This window comes from Limulus polyphemus, unplaced genomic scaffold (assembly GCF_000517525.1).
Source record: "Limulus polyphemus unplaced genomic scaffold, Limulus_polyphemus-2.1.2 Scaffold7053, whole genome shotgun sequence".
Taxonomy (NCBI): Eukaryota; Metazoa; Arthropoda; class Merostomata; order Xiphosura; family Limulidae; genus Limulus; species Limulus polyphemus.
This window is the reverse complement of record NW_013672663.1, coordinates 772-5,063: the sequence shown is the minus strand read 5'-3', so window position 1 is coordinate 5,063 and position 4,292 is coordinate 772. Positions and strand designations below refer to the sequence as shown.

Here is a 4,292-nt window from a genome sequence, read left to right as displayed (position 1 = left end):
AGTCTTACACTGCTAAAGTAGGGACGGCTAGCGCAGATAGCCCTCGTGTAACTTTTGCGCGAAATTCATAACAAACAAACATTGTTCGGGTTCTTTTGGATTGTTTTAAGTCACGTAACGATAACAAATTAGTGTATTTCTTCCTTAACGTTTGCTGAAGACTACTTTCCCTTGTACATAGTTGTAGGCCTAAGTTCACGAATAATATTTTCACTTTCAACATAATTTCTTTGCTAATCAATGTAGTTTTTTGGCCAGACGCCATTTGCTCCGTTTGTGGCTCTTAAGATATTAAGTCTCTATTAAATTTTCATCCATGTGTTGACCAGTGTATCGGGTATCACAATAACTATTGCATCTGAAATCCGTTCATGTAGTGTCCCCAAATCAGTCATTTTTGTCCTTCACATAGTTACAGAGGGAAAGTCCAATGGAATGATGTCCGGCGACCGTGCTGACCAGGGGATCGGCCCATCGCGTCTAATTTCTTGTATAACAAGATCCTTGACTTGAAACTATCTGTACCACTTCTTGATAGAATTCTTAACTGGAAGATCTTTTACGATACTGTCTTTGCATTCGAACAGACGATTTCAGCTAGCCACAGGACATAGACAGCCTTCTCTGTTGCCATCTTTGTTAATGACGTATTTAATGACTGCGCATGCGCTATAAGTGATTAAACTGATACTGTCTTTTGGGGGGTTTACATTTATATGTCACGTAATTTTCAGATACTTGTTTGTTTGTTTGTTTTTAATTATGCACAAAGCTACACAAGGGCTATCTGTGCTCTGCCCCCCACGGGTATCGAAACCCGGTTTCTAGCGTTGTAAGTCCGCAGACATACCGCTGTCTAACTGGGGGCCATTTTCAGATACCCTCGAAAATGAAGTTTCCACCAGAGTTTGAGCACTTGTGAAAAATTTAAACCGAAATGAAAGAAGAGGAATTGAAAGTAAACTTTCTATTTTTTTTTCTATCTCGATTTTTTTTTAAACTAAGTAACATTTTCAGTACGCTATTGCGTGTAATGATTTCAAATGTTAAGGGGAAAAAAGGATTCATGCTCCTATATGTAATATTTTTAAAAATATTCTTGTGAGATTTTAAATTTTAGACTCTTGTTCTAAGTTTTGCTCAAAAATAACTGTATAATATTAAATGTAGTGCTAACAGGCGAGTTGCTTAAACATGCAGACACCTAATAAGAAACTCATCAGCATTTTTCAGATCTCTTGAATTTATTGAATGAATGTCAGTATATTATTACATTGATATAGCTTTACACAAACTGAGAAATACAAGTAACGAAATCTACAAATTCAAATGTAAGTTACAAAATATACAACCAAAAATAGACCCATTATATACATGGATATGCAATAAAAATTAAGGGTCATCATCATGAACTAAATAGAGCGGGATCACACAATTCTCAGAGGGTAAATTCCTTCCAGAGGATTAGGCTTAAGGGTTAAGCCTATTACTTGTAGTCTGGCCATACGTGTATTAGGCTTAAGGGTTAAGCCTATTACTTGTAGTCTGGCCATACGTGTTCAGCCTGTTCCAAGAAAGATCGACAATGGTAGACGTATGAGTAGATGAGTAACTCATCATTTGTTCTTACACATCTTGTTCCATTAGGACATTGGCATCTATTGAAAAACACCAAGAAGAAATACATTACACCTCAGATCTTTTAGAGAAGTTTAAAAAAAGTTTATTGATTTTTTTTTATATTCTGTTTAGCTTTTTTAAGTTCTATGCTTTTTTCAGAGAAAAATGTATTCAGTCACTAAGACACTTTGCAAAACGGAACAGAATATAGGCTTCATTTATTTACCTCTATCACAAAGTGAATATAAAAACAAATGATGATTGATGATTGATGTTTGATGATTATTAACATTTTATAATAGATGAAGATATTGTGTATTTTTTGTTTGTTATTGATACAAAATGGGCTATCTGTGCTCACTGCGGGTATCGAAACCCAATTTTTAGCGATATAAGCCTTTACACTTACTGCCCAGCCATTGGAGGCAAAGATGTTGTGTAACAGACTATATTTCTTGGCTGATTCTTTTGTAATAAAATCTCATAAATGACTTTTTTTTATCGGAATATAAAAATCTATTGGTTTATTTATTTTCTGAGCGAATTATATTATATATTTGTCCGTTAATTAATGGAGAGAAAATTGATAACAAAACATTTATATATTGTTTCTTCCAAATATTATGGTCTAATGTAGAATTTGTATTGAGAGAATGAAGTGTGCAAATGCTCTATGTGTTTATTTGTAATTAAGCACAAAGCTACAGAATGGGCCATCTGTACTCTGCCCACTACGGGTATCGAAACCCGGATTCTAGCGTGCAAGTCCGCAGACATCTCGCTGTGCCACGTGGGGGGGGGGGGGCTGCTCTAAGTGACCTTGATTATACAGTGATTAATAATTACTGTCTTTAAAAGGGTTTGGGTCTTTAAAAAGAGACAATTTTTTTGGAAGTTTGAACTATTTGCAACATATTTTTTAATATGTTAAAATAAGTATAAAACCTTTCAAGAGTAAAGTTAGAAAAATCTGTTCCGAAAAGCTAGATGCCAAAATTTTTCACTAGATGGCAAGAGCTGGTTTTCGAATTTTTATTTATTGTTTTCGTGTGTGGGGGGTTGAGTAACATACTGATTCCTTTATTTCAAAACTACTTTACGGATAACACTTTAAAAAATTAGCTTTTCTGTTGCGTTAATTTTTAACTATTACATAACACCGAGAGACCCTGCGTTGATGTTGTTCCATAGTGTGTTTTAAAATAAGCATGCCTAGTGATTTGTCATCCTCATACGATTACAATAATAAAGCTTTGGGTAGGAGCATCAAAGAGTTATTATTTTATTAAAGTATTATACATATAAATGATACATTGTAGTGTCAAAAGTCAAAGGAACATGAATGAGAATAGACGTTCTATTCAATTTGTAATATTTATTTAAAACTATTAGTGAAGTAGTGTGTTTTTTTATTAAACTGTGAATTTATTATAATGAGGTAGCTTATTAATATTAACTTTTTTATTATTATGAAGTGGGTAGTTGATTCGTGAGCAAGGACTCGACTGATTGGCTCAGTTTAAGATGGATTATACATCTTTCATGTCCTTAGTCATTGGAGCTATCTCCATGGATGCTTGAACACCAGCAAAATTCTTTGATGCGAGTGTTACTGAGCATCCTGAAGCTGTGCAAAAAATATACTCAACGCTCCCAATTATTTGGAAAAGTTAGCGCTACTGCCCTTTACGACACGACCTTAGTTCACTGCCTGGACGCCATATTGGTGTGGCAGAAGTGGTGTTGTCTCGCATAAATCTAGTTGAAACTTTTATTCTCTATTATTTTATCTTTCTTCTATGAAGGATGACATTTGAGATGACATGGGATGTGTAACTGTATATTGTAAATGTTTTCTAAAGGTTCTTATTAATATGTTGCGAAAAATTAAAGTTTAATGGGGTTTTTTTACTACTAATAGATGACGCCACTTGGTGTACCTTTTTTTCTTCTAGTAACGTCTCGCTTTTATATATTGCAAACTCGACCATTGACACTTACTGACTTCTTGGTTGTAAAAAAGTTCAAAAGATGGTAACAGTTTAACTAGAAATATTGCACAAAATTTGTCATTACAACACAATAAGTAAACATAAGATGTATACAACTGATAATACATACGGGGTTCTCATATAGTATTGCACAGCCCGACTGTAATAAGTGTACACGCCCCAGCCACAAGGCGTGGTTCGACTGCAACTCATTATGTGCTCAGGACTTCTCTAAAGTTGGACAAAAGAAAATGTTTGTTGAGAAAAAACACAACATAATGTAAACAATTAAAGGAATTAAAAATCAATACAACAAATCTGATAATATTGTACATGGATCACAACACTTCTAATAAAAACAACAAACAAACAAAGAAAGAAAAACACAACGCGAGAAATGTTCAGAGGTTTCCAAAACAATAACCTTTAATTTTTGGAGAAGAACTAACACGAAGAAAAGAAAGTTACGTTTTACAGCAAATAATATTTAATAGTGTTTTCTGATTTGTAAGAATTGAATATTACCTGGGTTAAGAGTTTTGTCTTAGCCAAAATATATAAAGACAAATAACTTTTGATGTCAGTATTAAGATGTCGAAATATAAGAGCAAAATATACTAGTAATAAAAACCTAAACATGAAATTCAGACCACATATATAAAACTTTTCACTTTCACATCA

At 33.6% G+C, this 4,292-nt stretch overlaps 1 long non-coding RNA gene across 1 annotated transcript; it reads right to left on the bottom strand.

Moving 5' to 3' along the window:
- Positions 1 to 1,225: 1,225 nt before the first annotated feature.
- Positions 1,226 to 3,899, bottom strand: LOC111089692. The gene is made up of 2 exons (XR_002613921.1): positions 3,742 to 3,899; positions 1,226 to 1,658 (listed from the first exon to the last, which is right to left on the bottom strand). It is a non-coding gene; the product is annotated as an uncharacterized LOC111089692 (long non-coding RNA).
- Between the last annotated feature and the right edge of the window lie 393 nt (positions 3,900 to 4,292).